Source organism: Nycticebus coucang, chromosome X (assembly GCF_027406575.1).
Source record: "Nycticebus coucang isolate mNycCou1 chromosome X, mNycCou1.pri, whole genome shotgun sequence".
NCBI classification, from domain to species: Eukaryota; Metazoa; Chordata; class Mammalia; order Primates; family Lorisidae; genus Nycticebus; species Nycticebus coucang.
Window position 1 is genome coordinate 125,804,399 of NC_069804.1, and position 25,668 is coordinate 125,830,066.

At 37.1% G+C, this 25,668-nt stretch overlaps 1 pseudogene; it reads left to right on the forward strand.

Annotated features, from left to right (window-relative positions):
• LOC128577004 (transcription factor 20-like) overlaps positions 1–25,208 on the forward strand; it is a 163,770-nt pseudogene extending 138,562 nt beyond the window's left edge.
• Positions 25,209–25,668: the final 460 nt, after the last annotated feature.

A 25,668-nucleotide genomic window follows, 5' to 3' on the forward strand; every position in this document is an offset into this window, starting at 1 on the left:
CTTTATGATCAGAACACTTAAGAAAATTAGTATAGAAGGGACATTTCTTAAACTGATAGAGGCCATCTACAGCAAACCCACAGCCAATATCGTATTGAATGGAGTTAAATTGAAATCATTTCCACTCAGATCAGGAACCAGACAGGGCTGCCATTTGTCTCCACTGCTCTTTAACATTGCAATGGAAGTTTTAGCCACCACAATTAGGGAAGAAAATGTGATCAAGGGTATCCATATAGGGTCAGAAGAGATCAAACTTTCACTCTTCGCAGATGATATGATTGTATATCTGGAAAACGCCAGGGATTCTACTACAAAACTCTTAGAAGTGATCAAAGAATACAGCAGCGTCTCAGGTTATAAAATCAACATTCATAAATAGGTAGCCTTTATATATACCAATAATCGGCAAGCTGAAAAAACAGTTAAGGACTGTATTCCATTCACAGTAGTGCCAAAGAAGATGAAATATTTGGGAGTTTATCTAACAAAGGATGTGAAAGATCTCTATAAAGAGAACTATGAAACCCTAAGAAAAGAAATAGCTAAAAATGTTAACAAATGGAAAAACATACCATGCTCATGGCTGGGAAGAATGAACATTATTAAAATGTCCATACTACCCAAAGCAATATACGATTTTAATGCAATCCCTATTAAAGCTCCACTGTCATACTTTAAAGATCTTGAAAAAACAATACTTCTTTTTATATGGAATCAGAAAAAACCTCGAATAGCCAAGACATTACTCAGAAATAAAAAAAAAGCAGGAGAAATCACACTACCGGACCTCAGACTATAGTATAAATCGATAGTGATCAAAACAGCATGGTATTGGCACAAAAACAGAGAAGTAGATGTCTGGAACAGAATAGAGAACCAAGAGATGAATCCAGCTACTTACCATTATTTGATCTTTGAGAAGCCAATTAAAAACATTCAATGGGGAAAAGATTCCCTATTTAACAAATGGTGCTGGGTGAACTAGCTGTCAACCTGTAGAAGACTGAAACTGGACCCACACCTTTCACCATTAACTAAGATAGACTCTCACTGGATTAAAGATTTAAACTTAAGACATGAAATGATAAAAATACTAGAAGAGAGTGCAGGGAAAACCCACGAAGAAATCGGTCTGGGTGAGTATTTTATGAGGAGAACCCCCTGGGCAATTGAAGCAGCTTGAAAAATACACTACTGGTACCTGATCAAACTGAAAAGCTTCTGCACAGCCAAGAACACAGTAAGTAAAGCAAGCAAACGGCCCTCAGAATGGGAGAAGATATTTGTAGGTTATGTCTCTGACAAAGGTTTAATAACCAGAATTCACAGAGAACTTAAACGTATAAGCAAGAAAAGAACATGTGATCCCATCGCAGGCTGGGCAAGGGGCTTGAAGAGAAAATTCTCTGAAGAAGACAGGCACACAGCCTACAGACATATGAAAATATGCTCATCATCTTTAATCATCAGATAAATGCAAATCAAAACTACTTTGAGATATCATCTAACTCCAGTAAGATTAGCCTATATCATAAAATCCCAAGACCAGAGATGTTGGTATGGATGTGGAGAAAAGGGAACACTTCTACACTGTTGGTGAGAATGCAAATTAATACATTCCTTTTGGAAAGATGTTTGGAGAACACTTAGAGATCTAAAAACAGATCTGCCATTCAATCCTATAATTCCTCTACTAGGCATATTCCCAGAAGATCAAAAATCACATCATAATAATGATATTTGTACCAGAATGTTTATTGCAGCCCAATTCATAATTGCTAAGTCGTTGAAAAAGCCCAAGTGCCCATCGATCCACGAATGGATTAATAAATTGTGGTATATGTATAACATGGAATATGATTGAGCCTTAAAGAAAGATGGAGACTTCACCTCTTTCATATTTACATGGATGGAGCTAGAACATATTCTTCTTAGTAAAGTATCTCAAGAATGGAAGAAAAAGTATCCAATGTACTCAGCCCTACTATGAAACTAATTTACGGCTTTCACATGAAAGCTATAACCCAGTTATAAACCAAGAATAAGGGAGAGTGGGAAAGGGAGGGAAGTAAGGGGGGAGGTATGTGGAGGGAGGGTGATTGGTAGGATTACACCTGCAGTGCATCTTACAAGGTTATATGTGAAACTTTGTAAATGTAGAACGTAAATGTCTTAACACAATAACTAAGAAAATGCCAGAAAATCTATGTTAACCAGTGTGATGAAAATGTGTCAAACGGTCTATAAAACCAGTGTATGTTGCCCCATGATTGTATTAATGTACACAGCTATGATTTAATAAAAAAAAAACTAACAAAGATACAAAAGACTTAAATGTGACCCTAAAAAATGGCATTAATGGACATACACAGAACACACTATCCCAAAGCTAAAGAATATACATTTTTCCCATCAGCCCATGGTATGTACTCCAAAATCAACCACACCCTAGGATACAAATCAAACCTCAGCAAAAAGAATAGAAATCATACCTTGTATCTTCTCAGACCACAAGGCAATAAAGGTGGAACACAACTCCAAAAAAACATTAATTTCCACAGAAAGACTTGGAAATCAAACAGTCTTACGCTGAATGATAGTTGTGTTCAAGAAAAGATAAAAGAGGAAATCGTTAAATTCCTCAAACATGACAACAATGAAGACACAAGTTACCAAAATCTGTGGGATACAGAAAAATCTGTCTTAAGAGGGAAATTTATCACATTACATGCCTACATTCAAAAAACAGATGGAGAACACATCAAGAAACTCATGAACCATCTTATGGAATTGGAAAAAAAGAAAAACAATCTAATCCCAAACTCATCAGAAGAAAAGAAATAACCAAAATTAAATCAGAGATTAATGAAATTGAAAACAAAAGAATCATTCGGAAAATAAACAAAACAACAAAAAGTTGTTTTTTTGAAAAAAATAAATAAAATTGATAAATCTTTGGCCAGATTAACTAGAAACAGAAACAAAAAATCTCTAATCACCTCAATCAGAAATGATAAAGGGGAAATAGCAACAGATGCACAGAGATACAAGAGATCATCTCTGAGTGCTACAGGAAACTCTATGCCCAGAAATTTGACAATGTGGAGGAAACGGATCAATCCGTGGAATCACACCCTCTCCCTAGATTTAATCAAGAAGAAATAGATGTCTTGAACAGACGGATTTCAAGAACTGAGTTCAAAGAACCAAAATATCTCCCCCCCAAAAAAGATGCCCTGGTCCACATGGCTTCACACCAGAATTCTATCATACCTTCACATAAGAGCTTATTCTCATACTTCACAAATTATTCCAAAAAATTGAGAAGGAAGGAATCTTCACCCAAAATGCTCTATGAAGCAAACATCACCCTGATACCAAAACCAGGAAAAAAATGAACTAAAAAGAAGAACTTCAGACCAATTTCACTAATAAATATAGACACAAAAATTCCCAATAAAATCCTAGCCAGTAGATTACAGTTACACATTAAAAAAATAATTCATCTCAATCAAGTAGTCTTCATCCCAGGGATGCAAGGCTAGTTTAACACACGTAAGTCCGTAATTCACCATGTGAACAGAAGCATGAACAATCCATTGAGATAGATGCAGAAAAAGCGTTTTATAAAATTCAGCATCCTTTTCTAATTAGAACACTTAAAAATATAGGCATAGATGGCACATTTCTTAATCTAATTGAAGCTATCTATGACAAACTCACAGCAAAAATTATACTGAATGAAGTGAAACTAAAAGTTTTTCCACTTAGTATTGGAACCAGACAAGGTTATCCTCTATCGCCAATACCATTCAACATAGTCCTGGAAGTTCTGCCCAATACAATCAGGCAAGAGAAAGAAATAAAGGGCATCCAAACGGGTGCAGAGGAGTTTAAACTCTCACTCTTTGTTGACAATATGCTCTTATACTTAGAGAACCCCAAAGAATCAATCACAAGACTCCTGGAAGTGATAAAAAAAATACAGCAATGTCTCTGGATATAAAATCAATGTCCACGAAACAGTAGCCTTTGTATATGCCAATAACGGCCAAGATAAGAAGCTATTCAAGGACACAATTTCCTTCACAGTAACTTCAATAAAAAAAAGAAATACCTCGAATATACATAACAAAAGAGGTGAAGGACCTCTGCAAGGAAAGTTATGAAACCCTAAGAAAAGAAATATCAGAAGATATTAACAAATGGAAGAACATACCATGTTCATGGCTGGGAAGAATCAACATTGTGAAAATGTCTATACTACCAAAGCATCTACAGATTCAATGCAATCCCCATTAAAGTACCATCACCATACTTTCAAGATTTGGAAAAATCTTGGGATAAAGGAAGGAGGGAAGATTATGGGGGGGTCACAGTTTATAGTACACCTCTTGGTGGTGGGACACAATTATAAGAGGGACTTTATCTAACAAATGCAATCAGTGTAACCTAATTCTTTGTACCCTCAATAAATCCCAAACAATAAGAAAATCATAAAATACTTAGTGACATATTATTGGAACATAGTCATAGACATGTAAGTATTGTCTCTGGATGCTTTCACATTATAATGGAAGAGTTAAGTATTTGGGAGAGAAATGCAAACCAAGGTATAATTGGCAAACCAAAACCACTTTTCACCATTGCAAGTCATATGGTGTTTGTCCCAAGCCTTCATTTGCTGGTATCTGGTATAATGCAAGAGCCAAAGCTACTTCTTTCCTTTACTTTTCTTTTTCCGACATGGATAACTAATTTTCATTACTATTTGTTGAAAAGATTTTTCCATACCTATAGGATTACCTGAAACATCTGCTGAAAACCAATTGACCATATATACACACATATTTTTCTAAACTTTCTAGTTTGTTACACTGTCTGTCCTTACCACAATACCTTACTCTCCTCATTACTGTAGTTTTAGAGTAAATATTGAAATCTGGTTGCATAAGCCTTCTATATTTCTTTTGAAAATAATTTTGGCTATTGTGGTTTCTTCACATTTTATATAAATATTATACACAACTTGCCAATTTATACCAAAAATACTGCCAGGATTTGACTGGGATTATATTAAATATCTAAATAAGATTGAAGAGAGTTAACACTTTAATAATATTAACTCTTACAGTCAATAAACATGGTATATATTCCCAGTTGTTTAGTTCTTCACTTTTGCTCCACAATGTAGTATACAGATCTTTCATGTGTCTATAAACCATGCGCCTGTCTTCTTCAGAGAAACTTCTGTTCATGTCTCTTGCCCACAATGAAATGGGATCACTTGTTCTTTTCTTAGTTTGAGTTCTCTGTGGATTCTGGTTATCAAACTTTTGTCAGAAATATAACCTACAAACATCTCATTCCCCTGGGCAATTGAAGCAACACCAAATATACATTACCGGGACCTGATGAAACTAAAAAGCTCTGCACAGCCATGACTGTATTTTTAATTGTGACAATTTTAGAGGGTGTGTACTCTCTTATTATTATTTTCATTTGCTTTTTTTAGAATTCGTGATGATGAGCATCTTTTCATGTGCTTATATGTTGTTTGTATATTTTCTTTGCTGTGGTGTCTGTTAAAATTTCTTGCCTATTTTTTTAGGTCATTTTTTTTTTAATTTTTGAGTTTAAGTGTCCTTCATGTATTGTAAGTACAATGCATTTATCTGATTATATATGTATTTAGGATGTGTTTGACTTCATTTTCTTAAGAGTATCTTTCAAAATGCAAACATTTTTAATTTTGGTGAGCTCTAATTTTGTAATATACTCGTTTGTGATTCATGCTTTCTATGTCTTATCAAGGAATCTCTGCGTAACCCAAGGAAACAAATATTTCCTTTGGTTCATACCATTATTTTGTCATTTGTATTTGGTTTTTCTTTTCAACTGTGCCCTTTGCACATTTTCTTATTGTTTTTTCTTGAATTTACAATAATATAATAGACTTTTATGTGCACCATATGTAACAGCCTAGTTCTATACCACTACGTCCTTGCTAGTCATTTGCACTTGAATCTCACCTATTTTCATTTTTGGACATAGAACATATAGCTACTTAGTGTGTTCATATACTGTAATCTATCAGTCTTTTTCTTAATGGTTTCTGCCTTTAAAGTCATCCTTAGAATGGCAATTGTTCTCTTTCCATGTAAATATTCACCAATATTTTGTTTTTTATAATTTTTAACCTTTAAACCTTTGTCTTTTAATTCTATCTGAAATTTATTTGATATATGATATTAGAAAAAGTTTTAACTTTTTGTCAAATCATTAGCTGGTTTTTCCAGCACCACATAATAAAGGATTCTGTTTTTTCCTCACTGCTTTTGAACTGTCTTTAGCATATGCTGTAAAATGGCAAGTAGTTGAGTCTGTTTGGGGCTTTTCTTTTCTATTCCAAAATTTGTTCTAGTATTATTATTATTATTTTTTTTTAGAAATGAGGTCTTGCTTTATCACCCAGGCTGGAGTACAGTGATGTTATCATAGCTTAGTGTAGCCTCAAATTCTTAGGCTTAAGTGATTCTCCTGTCTCAGCCTCCCCATTGGCTGAGATCATAGGCGTGATTCACTATGCCTAGCTCAGAATTTTGTTCTTGCAGCAACAAGATTTTGTCTTTAAAAGTTTTCTTACTTTCTACAGTATGTTTTGAATATCTTTCACTAATTTTCATTACTCTTAAAAATATTTTCTGACTATTGTTTTGTAATTTTAAATAAACTTTATTATTTCAAATCTGTGTATCCTTCAGTAAAATTGTTGGGTCTTTGTCATAGTACATTACACATTTCTATCTAGGGACTTTCCTCTGTGTCTATGTGTCTTTAAACTGAAGAAAGTGTATTTGTTATATTTGATAATAATTTATCCTTGATTTACAGTAAATCTCTCAAGTTTTTATATTTAATTTACACACAGTACTTCAATAAATTAAATTTAATAGTTTCAAAATTTTGTGTGTTTTTTTCTGGTATGTAGTCATATTTTCTACAGCTAATGATAATTGATAATTATACATCTTATTTGTTCAATGTTTATGTGTTGACAAAACTCTCCAACATATTATATTTTAATATAGTATTTCAAAGTGCTACTATATCCTATTATCTTTTTCTTCCCTTGACTTAGTTCTAAGTTTTTCTTAGATGAGTTTTTTTATTTTATGTTTAGAACAAATATTTTTACCATGTCAAAAATAATTTCTTGTACTTCTAATTTGTTAAAAATTGAACTGTTTTCAACTAAGAATGGATTTGGAGTTTCATCGAATAGGTTTTTAGTATCATTCGCGTGTTTTTTTCATGATATACTAAAGTAATTAACCAAATTAAATCAGATGTCCTAATATTTTACCATTTATGCTGTTCTTTTTATAAAACTCTTAAAGACTATTTTAATTCTATTAAATTAGGCATAAAAGTTTGAGGACTACAAAGAGATAATCTTGACTTTGAAACATCGCGAAACGGCAGATATGCAAATATGATTGCCATTATATTTTGTGGAAATGCATAATCTGAATGTTTGCTGGGTGAGGTTGACCTGTAAGAGGCAAGAGGAAATCTTGAATATATTGTTATTTCTTACTCCTCCTTGTCTCTATTTCTTTATTTCTTAAGAAGTGGTTTTTTAGGGCGGCGCCAGTGGCTCAGTCAGTAAAGGCGCCGGCCCCATATACCGAGGGTGGCGGGTTCAAACCCGGCCCCGGCTGAACTGCAACCAAAAAATAGCTGGGCGTTGTGGCGGGCGCCTGTAGTCCCAGCTACTCGGGAGGCTGAGGCAAGAGAATCGCTGAAGCCCAGGAGTTGGAGGTTGCTGTGAGCTGTGTGATGCCACAGCACTATAAAGTGAGACTCTGTCTCTACAGAAAAAAAAAAAAAAAAAAAGAAGTGGTTTTTTAAAGTATTTTCACTCATTTACATGTTGCTTTATAAATTCTTTCAGGGATGCTTATACATATTTTTACATCCATCAATGTCCACATATGTGCATACTTTGTAAACTTGTTTGTGTCACTTACAACATAAACTTTTCTCTCTTCATCTAGCCTATCAGTGTTGTTATCCAACTGATTCCAGGCTCCACTGGCACTTTTTAAGGTTTCCTAGGTTACGTGTCTCTATTTATCTTGTTGAATGGCTGTTTGGACTTCTTTTTCCTAGTTCTAAAAAACAAGAGAATCCAAAAACCAATAAAAGCTACTATGTCAAACACAATGAAGGTTTCTGTGGGAACATAGGACTCTGTCCCTCACCATCTACTCAATTCCTTTTCAACTCTGTCCCACTAGGATCTGTCAATCAGATTCTCACTCCTTAGTTCATTTATTCTTTTGTAATAAGCTAATTGAAATAAAATAATTGAATGATTCAGTTAGCTTCCTAAGCCTCACTTAGGCACCGTGATTATCTAGACTGCTAGTTTGCTCAAACAACATATTTCTTTTTAAGAGTTTTAAAGGAAGTTTGCTCTAAAAAGTTGATTAACCTTAAAAAGAAAATGACTGAACATGATGGTGTATGCCATGTTGCTCCAACACGCACTTGTTGCTTTTCTCCCCCTTGATTTTATTCTAAATGTGCACTTTAATGTTATTGTATGAGCCCCGCCTGACACAGTAAATGATTATATTATCAGTGTGGCAAATCATTCAAAAGGAAGAAATTCCAATGCAGTATTTTGGAATCGACTGCATTTTCTTTCTCAAAATAGTGCTCTCTGTTACGATCTTAGTATGAGCTCCCACTATAAACTATTAGTCACAAAATATAGCTTAGAGATCAATTTCAGAAGTGTTAATATACATCAATTTCAAATGTTTGTAAAGCAAAATAAAAAGTGTTTCTAAAGGCAAATGAAAAAGTGAGGCAAACTGATGCAGTAAATACGTATTATTTGTGATCACTTAAATCTACATACAATATGCTACAATATATAATCCAACTGGGTAATCACTCAGATTTACCATAAATTTCAAGCCTATTTTCCTTCTTGCTATTTTTCCATGTTATGCATTTAGAACTTTAAAGTACAACAAAAATAATAAGCAACTGTGTGTAGACAGCAAATAACTTTCTTTTTTTCTGTTTTCCAAGATTGTCAAGTGGTGAGAAACTAAATTGTACCAGTAATTTTTGATACCTTCTTATTGTGTAGTTCATTTTGTCAATAAAGTAGAAATAATATAATGCTTGTTTGGTTAATGGCAATGTTGAATTGAAAAACCAATTATTTTAAGGTGGCTTTGCTTAAATTTGACTTCCATTTGAAAAAACTCAGTGCTAGCTCAGAGAAGATCTACAAAGTACTTTTATCAGTGGAGGGGAAGATTGTTTTGCTGCTGCTGTAATGGTGCATTGTAAGACAACTGTGATTTAAATTCCAACAGACTCTTCTACAGCTTATTTGCTCTGACAATGGTTACTTCTGAATTTAATTACTTGGTATCAAAGAATGATCACAGAAATTAATTCTGCAACATCAGTATGAATTCCTTTTTTATTGAAGGGTTAGCCAGAATCCTAAATGTAAGTCATTTATACTAGCATTTCCATGGGTGTTTCAAAGAACTTCTGTAAGCTGACCACCCAAGGAGACTGTAACAAACTGGTCAATATACAGAGGTGGTCAATATAAAGAGGTGGTCAACGTAAGGAACTAGGCCTTCTGTATTGATGTGTGCATGTGATGTCCAGTCTATGACAATAAGTTCTATTGTATATTCTTTATTCCCCCATAAATGTAGCTCATCTTATTTCTTTTCTTTCTTTCTTTTTTTTTTAGATTATAACTGTGTGCATTTATGGGGAAGTTTATAGATTCAAAGGAAAAATACATTTAGTTCCTATAAACTTTCCTTGCAATTACCAATATTTTTCTTTCCTTAGTTAACCACTTTCACACTTTGGGGGCAATATCTTCAGGGAACAGTCTAACCAGAGCTACAAGATCATAATAATTTCCTGGAGGCATAGTTGATAGCTCTAATCCCACATATCAAGTCCTGTGTTGAATGAGTTTTGTTGACAATAGAAAAAATTTTTATTTATTGTAACAAAAATTAATAAATGGTTCAACATTGGGGTATACTTACACCAATATAGTATTATTTATCACTTGGTTGGTACTTAAAAAAATTTATTCAGGCCAACATGTAAGTTTTATAAGGTGGGGGTAATGTGACTATTATATAAGTATATATATATACACAATTTTATAAGATTTTATAAGATTTATAGCATGTTAACTCTTATTTTACCTTGGCTATTTCAGACTACAGATTATTATTTCAACGAGTTCAAAAAGAACAGTTTCCTAAATAAGTACTGTATTTTGTATATAGTTTTTCAATAATATTTTGAATAAAATGTTTTAAGGGGTAGATTAACTTTTTCCAAAACAAATCAAAGAATCAGAATTTTAGACATGAAAAAGATATCAAACATTATCCATCTCTAAGCACAGATATATGAAACCTGTGACCAGAAAAAAAAACAGGTGAATTAACTGATGTCACACAGTGTACTGTCAAGATAGACCTGTTAAACAAAGTTTATGGGAAACCATTGTTTTGCACTAGGCCCAGCAGATTACACCAAACCAAAATGTAGTCTCTTGTGCTAAATGTTAGCTAATTAAACTGAATGTTGAAATGGGCCAATTTTTAAAAAAATACGCAGAAGACTCCAGTTAATCTGAGTTAGCATAAAAAGAAAAACCCTTTTTATTAGCCTTATTAAAAAAGTAACTTTGAAACAACCAATCTACTTTTTATTGTCTGGTTCTGTTTTCTTCAGCCCTTTTCTGCCTCTAAAGCCAACCTCCTCTGCTCAGCTCAATGGAACTCTCATTTTATAGAGTGAGGTGTTGCCTAATTCTAGAATTGCAACTAAAAGCCAAATAGACTTTTAAGCTAAATCTGTTGAAATTTTGTCTTTTAACAGAACTTAATGTGTGCTGTCACTTTGTTTTAATTAAACAATTAATTAATTATAGTATAAAAGTATTTATAAGTATAAAACAACGAAGAAGAATTGACATTAAAGGGAGATTGCTAGAACATAGGTTAACATGACCACAGTGGAGTAATTCTATCAATAGGATTTTGCATTGACAGAGGTAGGTTTCTGTCTTGTTAAGAACTCCAAAGTCACAGGTAGTATCAATGGACACAAAATAACATTCATATAACCTCAAAAGTCGTACTGCAAATTGAATCTTTTATTTGGGAGAAAAAGCATTACTATCTAGGAGCTATACATAAAAGTATATTGAAATTTCATAAGGAAGTTTGTTCTTTAAAGGAATCTTGTAAAAATGTGCTATAAATAACAATCATATTCTACAATGATCAACTACCCCACAAATGTGTGTTTCTCAAAGTGTGATCTGCTGACCATCTACATCAGAATCATAGAGGAGTCTTTTGTATACTAGCAGTTTCCTGCACCCTCATCACAGACCCATATCTCAAAAATGAAAATCAGAATTTATGAGGCAAAGTCTGAAATCTGCATTTTACAGCCAGCACACGCCTCTCCAGCCCGCCACCACCTTTGTTCTGTTACAGTATAATGTTGAGTGTCACTAAATATTATATTAGCTTAAGAAAAACTTACAAACATTCATATTATCAGGGTGAAAACTCCATTAAGAATGCTAAAGAAACTAACTTCTATTTAACTGAACTTCTAGTTTAATATGTACCAATGAAAATTATCTTTCTTTCCATATTTCTTGTTGATAATTAAAAAAAAAACAACAGAGTACATACACTGACCACGTCTTTGTTGCTGCTGCCTTGAGGATGCTGGATTCCACAGGGACATGGGGCTGATCTTTGGTTTTTCAACTACTGTTCAGAACAAGAGATATGGAGCTAAGTCTGTTTACAGAAGTCTACCCTATCTTATACCTATATTTAATTTTATTTGAACATTTAAAATTTAAAATAAAACAAAGATAATTTAGAACTTACTTTGTGTTTTCTAAGTGAACTTATCTCCAGCCCCTAGATTCCAATGTTTCCTCCTCTCCCATCCCTCTTTTCCTGCTCCTTCAGTTCTTCTCTCTTGAGAATCACTTCCCTAAAATTAGAAAGTCTCCTCCCGACTTCAAAACTTCTCTAGACATTCTTATGTGGAAGCTGGGTATTTTTCACTGATTTAGGTTTAAAAAATTATTTCATCAAGTTAAAGTTCACATTACTAGGGTGCTGGTGATGCTTTTCCATATCACATTTGTTTAAAGTAGGGCACGACTGCTTATGGAAGCCTTGATATTAGGTATCAATGGAAAGATCTTCAGCTTCTACTTTACTGAATAAGAACAAGAAAATATGAAGTGAGGTTACAATCTGAAAAAAGAAAGTTAAATTTCTTGGGATCATGTACAATTATAGAAAAATGTTTGTATGTTTAATGTATACTACTTCAACGTAATGAAAACATTAGCTTTGTTGTAGTAGTAAGTTGTAATAAATATCATTTAGTATAATTCAGATTTACAGAATTTTGGCTTCCATTGTGCTTAATACTGTTAAAATTGATACCAGTTAGAATTGATAATTGTTGCTTCAACCATTTAAAAATAGTTTGCACTAGTGTATGGTAAAACTAACTTTTTCTTGTGTGGTTCTGAGTTTAACACGGGAACATATTCAGTAACTATCATAACAATTAGTGCACAAGACAAGTCCATCACCTAAAAAAATTCCCTCATGCTGCTCCTTTGTAGTCAAAGCCTTTTCTCATACTTAAACACTAGGAATCATTGACCTGCTTTTTGTCCCTATAGTTTTGCTTTATCCAAAATGTCATATAAATGGATTCATACAAAATATACAACCCTTTGAAACTGGCTCCTCTCACTCAGCATAATGTCTTTGAGATTCATCCATGCTGTCTCATAGATCAATACTTAAGCCTTTTAATTGCTCTACTGTCATTTGTTTCTCCATTCTATTTATTCCTTACAGGACATCTGGGTTATTTCTAGTTTGTTGATTACATATAAAGCTGTGACGGACATTCATCTACAAGTTTTTGTATAGGCATATTTTCATTTTTCTTGGTTATATACCCAGGAGTGGATTGCTGGGTAAGATGATATTTCTTTAACTTTCTTTTTGAGAAACTGTCTTATTGTTTTGCAAGGTGGCTACTTCCATTTATATTCCTCCCATCAGTGTATGACAGGTTCTAATTCTTCACATTCTCACCAACACCTGGTCAAAGTTTTTGTATAAATGTAAGTTTTCATTTTTTAAAGGAATACTTAAGAGTAGGATTTCTGTGTCATTTTGCAATTATGCATTTAATTTTACAAGAAACTGCTTTCCAGACTGATTGTACTATTCAAGATTCCTACCAGCAATGTCTTCCGGTTGCTCCTGAATTTTCACAAGCATTAAGTATATTTTGAGTTTTTTTTTTTTTTTTCTCATCCTGTAAGTGGGTAGCAATATCACATTTTGGATTTAATTTGCATTTCCTTGATGACTAATTATGTTGAACACCTTTTTATGTGCTTATTTGCCCATCCATATAGCTTACTTAGTGAAATATCTGTCAAAATCATCCTCACATTGTTTTATTAGTTTGTTTGCTTTCTGATTATTGAGTGTTAAGAATTCCTTATATATTCAAGATAAAAGTCACTTGTTGGATCTGAGATTTCTAAATATTTCCAGGTGCTTTTCAATCTCTTCAATTTTTTTTTTACAAAGAAAAACAGTTAAATTGACAAAACCTAATTTATCACTTTATAACAGATCACACTTTTGCTATCATATTTAAGAACTCTACCTAACTCAAAGTCATAAAGATTTTCTTCTACAGTATTTTAAAAGTTTTAGAATTTTATGTTTTACATTTATATCTATGATTCATTTTTGAGTTAATGTTTATAATCTATAAATTATAGATTGAAGTTATCTTTTTTTAGTATATGGATGTTCAATCTGTCCAATACCTTTTGTAAGCAAGGTCTTCCTTTCTCCATTGAATTACTTTTGCCCTTTTGTCAAAATCAGTTGAGACAAAGTGGTGTATAAGGAGCTGCACAATCTGCCTTCCCATCAAAACATTCATAATTTTTAAAAATTACTTTTTTAAAAACAACCATGCAAAGTCTATTGAAATAGTATTATGATCATATAAAAAGTGAACAACAATAACAAAAAAACAAACCCATTGATTTAAAAAATCTACTAAATCTTGGTAAGAACATTGAGAGTCCATGACCAACTGAAATTTATCTTAGAAATGCTCATTTGATATAACATGTGAAAAATTAACCATCTTACCATATTTTTTAAGGAAAAAAACTCCACATGATCATGTCAGTAAAAGTAGAGAAAAATCATTTGACAAAGTTCAACACACATTCCTGGTGAAAACATTCATGTATATGCATAAATACTTTTAGTTCATTGAGTTTCTTGGTTGCACAGATTAATGATCTCCATCAAATGTGATAAATTTGGAGCCTTGAAATATTTTTTCTCCCCATGATTTCTTTCCTCTATTCCCATTATGTGCCTAGTGGTGAGCCACAGTTCTCTGTTCATTTTTCTTCATCCTTTATTTTTCCTTGTTTCCTGGGCAGATAATCTCAATTGATCCATCTTGAATTGATCCATCAGTTCACTGATTGTTCTACAAGCTTAATTTAATGTTAAGCCCCGTACTGTATTTTTCATTTCAGATATTGTAATTTTAACTCATAATTTCTATTTGGTTCTTTTTTTTGTAATTTGTATCTCTTAATTGATATTCTCTTTTGTCAGTCACCCTTCTGATATACCTCTTTAATTCTTTACCAATTATGCCAGTTAGTTCTTCGAACATATTTAAAGCTGATTAAAATTCTTTGCCTAGTAAGTAAAACATCTGGCCTCTTCAGAGACAGTTTATGTATATTGTGATTTTTCCCCGTTTCTGAGCCTTATTTTTCTGTTCTTTGCATGTCTTGTAATTTTTTTATTGTTGAAAACTGCATGTGTTAAATAACATAGCAATTCTGTAAATCACATCCCTCCCTCCCAGGGCTTGTTGTTTTTAATGTTTGTTTTTAGCTTTGTTATTGTGTATTTTGGGGTGACTTTCCTAGACTCAGTAAAGTCTCTGTTTTTGCAATGTGTGGCTACTGAAATCTCTGCTTAGTGACTGGACAGAGATTTTCTTCAATGGTTAGAACTAATATATCTCCCACTGTTTGCTAAGTGGCTCTGTGCATGTCTGTTGGGGCACCTTTCTAATTTCCAGGCAGGCATTTTACCATTCTCCCTTAACTTTCACTTAGTGTTTGCAAAGAGCCCCAGGGTCAGTCACAGGTGATAGATTTGGCCTTTTCAGGTCTTCCTTGGGCACTTGCACAGCTCAGCATATGTGCACTATCTAATAGAGTCTCAAGAATACTTTGGAACTTTACAAAGCCCCCTATGGTCATCTCATTCCCCATGTTTTCCTTTTAAGTTTTTTTTTTTTAAATCCTTGTTTGCCCTAATGATTATCACCCTGCCAGGCAGCTATGATGTGAAACAACTGCATCTGATTGTTTTCAACATATGCTCCCAGGGAAAGGGCTGTTAGCATTGAGAAATATTTGAGTCAGGTAACATAAATAAAACTCCTGTGAGTGGGAGCCCTAGGATACTGCCACATAGGTCAAATAATAATAGTTTTCCAGGAATGAGGCCTGTTGGAGACCTCCAAACCCAATACTCTCACTCCAGTGGTTTCTAGGCTGCTGATTTTTATAGTTACCATAATTGCAGGGATGTTGGTTTTCAAGGCTATCAAAGAACTGGGGATAGAGAAATTAGAAAAGGTCATGGTAAAGTGCTACAGCATTTATCACTCTTGCCAAGATCTTCCTACATTGGATTGATGCAAACCTTATTAATTTGCAGAGTTCTGAAAAATTTAATTTTGAAAATTTTTGCCTGTGTTTTCACTGCTTTTATAGAGGAGCCATTTTTCAGAAATCTTTATTCCAACATTATAGGGGATCCAGAGGTATTTATTTATGGCATTTTCTATTGACCTTTTCTTTTGACCATGTTTGGTGAAATTTTTCTTTTATTGGATGGCTCAGTAATAAAAGTCACATTTGATATTTGTATATATATCAAATATTCTACATATACATATATAAATATATATTTTGCCTTATATTTGTCTCCAGAGACTTTGTTTTTCCCTCCCTTTAAGACTATTTTCACTTACTTCATGGAGTATGGTTATAATAGCGGCTATAAAGTATTGCTGAATAGTTATAGCATTTTGTCAGTGTCTGAGCTGATGTCTATTATGTTTTCCCTTGAAAATTTGTCAGATTTTCCTGGTCTTTGTGTATTTAGTGCTTTTTGGATTATCTCTTGGGCATTTTTAATATTATAAGATTTGGGTTCTTTAAACAAATCCTATGAAGATTTTTTAAACTATTGAACCAATTAGGTACAGGCAACATGTTTCAACTTGCCTTCATTTGGCGATGGTTCCAACACAAGTTCAGTTTCCAAAGTTTTAGCAGTGTTACTTGAATCTTTCTGCTGTGTGCACAATCCAGGGGCCAGTGTGAGACTTTTTTTTTTTTTTTACAGAGTCTCAAGCTGTCACCCTGGATAGAGTGCTATGACATCACAGCTCACAACAACCTGAAACTCTTGAGCTTAAGCGATGCTCTTGCCTCAGCCTCCCCAAGTAGCTGGGACTACAGGCACCCACCACAGTGCCTGGCTATTTTTTAGTTGTAGTGGTCATTGTTGTTTGGCAGGCCCAGGCTGCATTGGAACCTGCCAGCTACAGTATATGTGGCTGGCACCCTCACAGCTGAGCTACAGGCACCAAGCCCAGTGTGAGACCTTTGATACACTGTGTAACAGCATATATTAATGTATGTACAATTTGGATGTGAGTCCAGAATAAATAAATGGCAACTTTACTGGATCCCATTCTTGAGGTTCTTCTTCTCCCTGGTCTTATCCATGTTCTCCATTTTACAAAGTCCTGCTTTTTAGTTATGTCACTAGAAAGCCAGTTTTGTTTTGTTTTTTTTTTTCTATGATTTGTCACAAACTCTCTGTATCTGGCTTTATCTCTGGGGCCAAGTGGCAGAAAAGTAGAAATAGAAAATTAAGCAACAGGCTTTCCCCCATACTCTTTGGGCCACAATTCTTCAGACAAGGGGATTTTCCCTCCTCCGGGTTTTAGGTGTCTGTATGCCTGATGCTCTACCTCCACCACGGGGCTGCAGTACTAGGAATGGGGCTTGCTTACTGGCCAGGCGTAGGTGGGCAGGAATACAGATCTTCGGTATCCTCCTTCCTGACTCAGACCCAGAAAGCGGGGGCTTCCTTTGAACTTCTTTCTCTCTATACTTGGTGTTGTTCCAAGACCAAGTTCTTGGACTCCATTTGAGTCCAAGTTCTAACCTCTAAATTGGAAGGCTCTAAACCCAATATGCCAATTTTTCATTGCTAACATGACACAATTATGGTAGTTTATCAAGTTTTTTTCTTGATATGGTATTATCAAGTTTTCAACAGCCAATTGTTTGTTCTTCCAGTTCCAGTTTATTGACTCAATCATCCTGCTCCCATTTACTTTTCAAATGCCCCAGATTGATGCACCATTCCATCTGCCCTGAGATTTTCTTGCAATCTTTGAGGAGGAAAGACAGAGTGAAGTGTGCTTACTCCACATTAACAAGAAAGGGAACTCTCTTTAATTTTTGAAACACTAGAAATGGTATTATATCCCTTTTCCTCTTATTAAATATAAATATTAACCTTAGGTGTATTCAAGCTTATCACAGAAAAAACTGCTGGCAATAAACTTACAATGAAGTTACAAATAGCATCATTAATAACAGATTAATGAAATAAAAACTCAAATCTCTTTAAAGTTGAAAGAGAGTTGAAAACATCTGTTTTCAGAAACACATTTTTATTCACATGTTAAGATATGGAATGAAACAAACTATTCTACTCTTTTCTAAGTTTTGAGTAAGCCCACCCTAAATACACTACTTCTTTGACATGGAGAGTAATTACTAACTTAGAACATTGTGTTTTGCTGCAATTGAAGGAAATGGACAAAAGGTTTATCCTTCATTTTCTCCCAAGTAATATTAGACATTCAAGTTATATAAGAAATACCTAGTATAGCTATAATACTAATAATGTGAGTTTTATACAGAAGATGATCATTTAAAACATAAATTTTTTGCTGGGAATGGGGCCTCATGCCTGTAATCCTAGAACTCTGGGAGGCCGAAGTGGGTGGATCACTTGAGCTGACAGGTTTGAGACCAGCCTGAGCAAAAGCAAGAGCAAGACCCCTGTCTCTAAAATATATATATATATATATATATATATATATATATATATATATATATGCAGGTATTGTGGCGGGTGCCTGTAGATCCAGCTATTCGAGAGGCTGAGTCAAAGGATGGCTTGAGCTCAAGAGTTTGAGGTTGCTGTGAGCTATGACACCACAGCACTGTTTCAAAGTGTCTAAAATAAACATTATTTTTAAATTTGTATATTATAAGGAGATATTATAATCAGGGGGAAATTCCAGGTGAGCTCTCACATCCCATAGTAGGGATAAAATAACCCAAATGCAAATAATGCTCAACTTTACATAAGTTTGAATCACTATCTAGATCAGTTGTTCTTATCTGCTAGGAGGTCAGAGAACTTTTATAAAATAAGATGAAATGTAGGCCCATCTCCAAACTCACACGTTTTTGTCTGATTTTCATAATTTTTTCACAATTATATAGATACATATATGTGGATATACACACAATATTTTTCACATGTATTCAGAAGTGTTATATTCTCCCAATGCCTAGATTAAGAATCCTTGACCTAGAAATGAATTATGAATAAATTTATTTTCAGCCCCTCTCTCCTGAGTTCTAGACATTTATTTTCAATTACCTATAGGAAAATTCAACCTGTTTGTACTGGAGTCACTTCAAATTGAACTATCATACTAAACTTGACACTTCACCTCATATTTTTTTTAACAGTTAATAGATTCACCATCCACCTGATCACTAAAACTAAACTCCTAGTAGTCATTTCATAATCTCCTTCTCCCTCACAGCTAATTTCCAGTCAAAACTAGCCCTATCCAGTCTACCTTCTCCATAGAGCCTACATCTATCTTCTCATCCTCATCCCTTCCACTGAGACCTGACCTGAAGTCCTCATTATGTTCCAGAGGGTTCTTAAGATGACATTCTGACTCAGTTATTTCATGTCCAATCTATTCTTCACACTGTTGTCAAATACCTTTCTAAAACATAAATTTGTATGTTTCATTTCCCTTCTGATGCCTAAAACAGAAACAAGATCAAAATGAAATAAGAGTCCATCAGCAGCTGCAAGTCCAGCAGTTGAGAAAACAGCTTTACCAATCCCATCATCTTCTGCCACAAGCTGCAGGGCAGCCAGCATCTGGCTCATCCCATCTCCAGCCAATGCAATGGCCCTCAACTCTGTCATCCTTTACTGCTGGTTACCAGTTAAGAGTGGGTCAGTTTGGCCAACACTACCAGTCTTCTTCCTCCTCCTCTTCCTCCTCTTTCCCCTCCTCCTCCTTCTTCCCCTCACCACAACATTTTAGTCAGTCTGGACAGAGCTATGATGGCAGTTACAGTGTGAATGCTGGATCCCAGTATGAAGGACATAATGTGGGCTCTAATGCACAGGCTTATGGCAAATTCAGACACAATCAAATTACAGCTATCAGCCTCAATCTTTGAAGAATTTTAGGCAAGCAAAGATTCCAAGGGACCCAGCAGTGGTAGCAGCACCAGCAGCAACTATAACTACATCCTCCTCAGCATGTGATGCAGCATCTCAACACTGCCACCAAGCTGCCCCTGTAAATCCAAGTGGGACAGTACAGTCAGCCTGAGGTTCCTCTGAAGTTTTCCATGCACTTTCACCAGAACTTCAGCCCCATTTATAACCCTTCTCCAACTGCCTATGTCGTTCAGTCTCCAAGCTGTAGCTCTACCCTATGTTCTCTAATGCAGAGTGGAGAGGATCTCTACTGTGGACAAGGTGGTGTGCACATGGGTTCCAGAAACATAATTTTACAGTTAATGTCTCAACTCAGTCCAACCCCATCAATGCTGCCCAGTTCTAATTCTCATGCTGCAGGCTTCCAAGGGTTTGGTCTAGAAAGATGCCAGAAAAGTAATTGATAGATCCTGGGTTGAGTAGTTTGAGTGCCCTGAGTACTCAAGTGGCCAATCTTCCTAATACTGTCCAGTGCATTACTTTCTGATGCCAGGACTCCTCTGAAGAAGACCGCCAATAGACACTCATCTTTCAAGAAAGTAGATATCTGCACAAACTCTGAAGAACAACTGAAGTCCCCTATGGTAGAGTCACTGGGGGGGGGGCTCCTCCAGCAGTTTAGAGGACCAAGAAAAGAGAGTGTGGCAACTGAGTGGTCAGAGCACTAGCTCTAACACTACCTATAAGTGTGAAGCCTCAGAGAAAGCTGCCTTTCCGCCAGCATCAGGTGCTCAGAATGGACCCCCCAGACTCAGTGCCAGTCCCAAGGCAAAAGAAGAGGCTACCTCACCAGGTGTTAAGGACACTCCATTGTCATCATTGGGGAACCCAAATGTCAATGAGAAAACAATTGGGTGATTATCTCCTGAGAAGCCACAACATGTTGGGTAGCAAAGCCTGGTGGACAAAATAAAAGCTCCTAAGAAAATTATCCTGCAGTCACCTAGCAGTGGTGTGAAAAAGGAAACCAGATATACATCACTTCCACAGCCAGAGCCTCTAGGAGGAGGGAGCAAAGGAAATAAAAATGGATATATGAACTCCAACCACAATGGATAGGGAAATGACCGGAGTAGCACTCCACAATGGGCCCTGGTTTTACAGGAAGGACTGAGCCCAGCAAATCTCCTGGAAGCCTGTGCTATAGTTACAAAGATAGTTTTGGGTCAGCTGTGCCACAGAATGTCAGTGGTTTTCCTCAGTATCCTACAGGAGAAAAAAAGGGGTATTTCACTGGCCACAGAGAATGAAAGGGTAGAAATGAGAAGTTCCCAAGCCTCCTTCAGGAAGTGCTCCAGGGTTATCATCACCACCCTGATAGATGATATTTTAGAAGTGCTCAGGAGCATCAGGGGATGGCTAGTGACCTAGAAAGAACCACAAGGCCCAATGTCTTAGTGAGTCAAACCAATGAATTCGCTAGCAGGGGCCTTCTATCAGAAAACCTACAATGGGGAACCTGGGAAAGGAAATCAAACAGCACAGCTTCTGAAATGAAACACATCAATTTGGCTGACTATCCAATTCCTAGAACATTTGAAATAGAACCTCAGTCATCAGCCCATGAGCCTGGTGGTTCCCTTTCTGAAAGATCAATGATCTGTGATATTTCTCCACTAAGACAGATTGTCAGGGATCCAGGAGCTCACTCATGGGGACGAATGGGTGCCAAGACCAGAATTGGGAGGAATGAAGGTCTCAATACAAGTTTAAATCTGCCAGTCATTCTTCCAGGTGGTTTGTTGTCCATAGAAACAAAGATATAATCCGAGAATGGGCAGATTAAAGAAGAAGACTTTGAATAATCAAAATCCTAAGCTAATATCAACAGCAAGAAATCTGGAGACCACTGCCATCCTACTAGCATCAAGCATAAGTCTTATCATGACAACACCAGCCCTGGAGCAGCAACCCATGATTCCTTTTCAGATTACGGCCCATAATGCAGCAGACCCACACCAATGCATTAGGTCCTTGGCAGAGTTGGGGGTCGAGAGGGCATGAGGGGTTGGTCTCCTTCTCAGTATCATGACTTTTCAGAAAAACTGAAGATGCCTCCTAGGACAGCGGTTCTCAACCTGTGGGTTGCAACCCCTTTGTAACAATGAAAATACATCCTGCATATCAGATATTTACATTAGGATTCATAAAAGTAGCAAAATTACAGTTATGAAGTAGCAACAAAAATAATTTTATGGTTGGGGGTTGCCACAACATAAGTAACTGTATTAAAGGGTCATAGCATTGGGAGGCATTAGGAAGGTTGAGAACCACTGTCCTAAGAGGAGCAGAGGCCAAGGGGGAGACCGTCATCGCATGACTCCACATATGACCTTTTCAGAAAGGGCCAACAGGAGTTCCTTATACTCTCCCTTTTCTCCCATCTCAGAAAGCCTGGCCTCTGCCTGTCAAATGAACACACAGGTTCATGCTTATGGGAACCCTAATTCAGGTTTGATTTCTCAGCTCCACTATAAGAGACAAAGGTACCAAGAACAGCAGGAGAATTATAAAACTGGCAGCACATCTGCTCAGGGAGTAATTGCTGTGGCACAACACAGGCTGGAGTGGCCACAAAAGAGCCCAAGGCAGCAGCAGTTTCTTGACGGAGTATGTAGCTCTCTGAAAAATGACAAAGATGATATGGTGTGCGGCCCCCACCGTAGGGACTTACCATGAACCCAGCACTCAGGAGGTGGGGTGCTGCCTCACATCTAGGGATGATCTGCCTAACTAAAGCAAGGAATTAAAGCACAGCTCCCAGAATTTACAACAAGAATCTTGTTGGGATCTTTCGCAGCAAACTTCCCCAGCCAAAAGCAGTGATCCTCCAGGAATGTCCAGTCATAAAGGTATAGGCCACCCCACGAGGCTGATGGACATGGAGTAGCTGAGTCTACACAGTCATCCAAACCCAGTAATCCAGTAATTTTATGCTAAGCAAGCCAAGATTATCATTCTTCTCAGAACCCCTTAATCATGAGGAGGCATGTCCATTCTTTCATCTCTCTGATTCCCAGTAAGAGATAGTCACAAGGGCTCGGTACCTGTATCTCAGTGGTTAGGGCACTGACCACATACAATGGGGCTGGTGGGTTCAAATCTGACCTGGGCAAGGTTTGACAACAATGACAACTACAGCAACTACAACAACAGCAAAAAAGTAGCCGGGCATTATGGCAAGCACCTGTAGTCCCAGCTACTTGGGAGGCTGAGGCAAAGAGAATCACTTAAGCCCAAGAGTTTGAGATTGCTGTGAGCTGTGACGCCACAGCACTCTGCTGAGGGCTACATACCAACATAGTAAGACTCTGTCTCAAAAAATAAGATAAAATAAAATAAAAGAGAGAGAGAGAATCACAAGATGTAAAGAACAGCAACACTGAAGATAAAGGGTGCCTCCTTCACCCATCAAAAGAAGGCAGCGAGAAAGCATTCAATTCCTATGTTCACCTCTCTCACAGTCAAGATATCAAGTCTATACCTAACAGATAGTCCTCCAAGGACATTCCAAGTCCACATAATAGAAACTGCCCTTCTGTTGCCCTCACAAGCCCTGCTAAAACCAAAATACTGCCCCTGCAGAAAGGATGGGGGTTGAAATTGGAAGCTATTGTTCAGAAGATCACGTCCCCAAATATTAGGAAGATAAATATCCTCCAACAGTGTAGAGGCTGGAGGAGACACAGTTACATTTGACAACACCCTGTCTTTAACGAGTGGTCCTCCAGAAGGTGGGAGTATTGCTGTTCAGGATGCTGAGATGCAGAAGAGAAAAGGAGAGTTAGTATCTGACCTAGTCGGTCCAACAAACCAGGATGCCAGGAAATGAATATTGAGAAACCTCTTCCAAGGTCTTCAAAAGAGTGGCATAGCAGTGGGGACAACAAAGGGAAGACAGAGACACATACAGAAACAGTTACTACTGGAAAAGAACCCCCTGGTGTCATGACATCTGCAACCTCACAAAAACTTGGCAGTTACCAAGGGAGGTCAGATGGTTTCCTGGGTGGAACAGCACCTTTAATCTTCCCTGACTTGAAGAAATTACCTCCAGTGGGCATATTGGCCCCTGAGGCAAACCCCAAGGCTGAAGAGAAAGAGAACAATGCAGTTACAATTTCACCCAGATAAGAGGGTTTTACCCCAAAGGGATATTTCCCATCAGGAAAGAGGGGTAGACCCACTGGTGGTGAGAATAAGCAGAAGAAACAACAGCAGCCACCACCTCTACCCTCCCACCCCCCTCAGATACCAGAAGGTTCTGCAGATGGAGAGCCAAAGCCAAAGGGGCGGGGGTGGGGGGTGCGGGGGAGGAGGGAAGGCAAAGGGAACAGGCAAAGGAGGGAGAGAAAAAAGCCTGGGGCCCAGCCCAGGAAGATAAAAACCAAACAAGCTGTTCCCATTGTAAAACCCCAAGAACCACCCAGCCACTGGATAAAACTGATACCAAGAACAAGTCTTTTCTCCAAAATCAGTGTGAACTTAGAGCCTTTTGTACAGTCATCAGCGTGGAAGAAGAACAAACCAAATTGGTAAGAGGTCAGAAGGGTCAGAGGTCACTGACCCCTTCACTCAGCAGCAGTGAAAGCAAGGCACTTCCAGCTTTACCCTTCATGCGGCAGGGACCTACTGGGACAGAGTGTTCTGTTATGGGGCACTTGGTTTGCTGCCTGTGTGGCAAGTTGGCCAGTTACTGAAATATGGGTGACATTTTGGACCCTTTCCCCCCAAGAGCATGCAGCCACTCTCTGGAAGAATCCACCCTCTAAGAGAGCCTTGGAAATGCAGAGCAAAAGGAAGGTACAGCACAGAAGTGCTTCTAAGGAATGGCTCCAAGATGGACGGTGAGGAGGAAGAGGAGCAGCAGCAGCAGCAGCAGAAAGTGCAGAGGAACTTGGCCACGTACCCCAGGTTTAAGAGGCGCCACCTCTCAGAATACTGTGGCGGAGGCCCCCGTCCTGTCCCGGTATTTCCCTTGTTAAAAAGCAGCCACTAAAGGCGGCAGCAAAAAGACTGCTTTGGACTCAAAGCCCTCTGTGCCCACCACTTCAGAAGGTGGCCCTGAGATGGAGTTAAAAATCTCTGAACTACTGCTTGACAGCAAAGAATTTTGGGTCCATGGGGGTTGTATTCTCTGGGCCAATGGAATCTACCTGGTTTGTGGCAGGCTCTGCAGGACGCGTTGGAAACAGCCAGAGAGATGAAATGTTCCCGCTGCCAGGAGGCTGGCGCCACCTTGGGCTGATACAACAAAGACTTCTCCTTCCCATACCATTATGTGTGTGCCATTGACGCAGATTGTTGCTTGAAGAGAACTTCTAGGTGAGGTGCCCCAAGCACCAAGTGAGACTGTGGAGATGAAAAGATGGCGGTGGACACACGTGTTGGAAGGGGTCCTACCTGCAGCCCCGCCCCGCCCTGCCCCGCCTGGCCCGGCCCTGCCTCACGTGCTCACTCCTGCCAGAACTGCCTAAGTTCTCACATCACACTCAAACCAGTGACACCACAAGAAAAAAAGACCCAAGACTTTGTCAAATGGCTGTTTCCATGTACAAAATCTCCATAGTGATAATGTGTGGGGAGGGAGAAGTGTAAGAGAATGAAGATAGGTGGGGGAGAGATTAAATCTAAATAAATAAATAAATAAGAGTCAGCTGACTTCTGTTTGTTTCTGAAGTGAGATTCTGTGGAATCTCAGAATATCAAGCAGAAAAAATGTGGCATAAAATTTGTATAAAATGTTACTTTCCAAACCTGTCCTATTTTGAGTCTTCCCTTGTGTGGGGAACATATTAAAGTTATTACTTGCCATGGAGTCACT